This window comes from Penaeus monodon, chromosome 19, assembly GCF_015228065.2.
Source record: "Penaeus monodon isolate SGIC_2016 chromosome 19, NSTDA_Pmon_1, whole genome shotgun sequence".
NCBI lineage: Eukaryota > Metazoa > Arthropoda > Malacostraca > Decapoda > Penaeidae > Penaeus > Penaeus monodon.
The window spans coordinates 39,510,686-39,510,916 of NC_051404.1; the positions used below are offsets into that span (position 1 = coordinate 39,510,686).

Here is a 231-nt window from a genome sequence, read left to right on the forward strand (position 1 = left end):
TGCTTGTATGTATATATCCATATACTGAGGAATCAATTACAGCTTAATAAATGTGTAAGGAGTACATACAATATGATACCTTTGCTTCTAATATGAGGTGAAACAGTATAATATAAGAAAGACCCACAAGAAATTTTTTATTATTTCCATAAGCTTGTTAATGCACATTTCATCAAATGCAACTATCATATATTGCCTTCTTTATTGTTCACATGAACATCTTGACTTGGT

General features: G+C 29.4%; 1 protein-coding gene across 1 annotated transcript in view; it reads right to left on the minus strand.

The window, feature by feature from the left end:
* The window catches only part of LOC119585222 (apoptosis-inducing factor 3-like), a 10,160-nt gene that overhangs the window by 4,956 nt on the left and 4,973 nt on the right, over positions 1-231 (minus strand). The window lies entirely within an intron of this gene.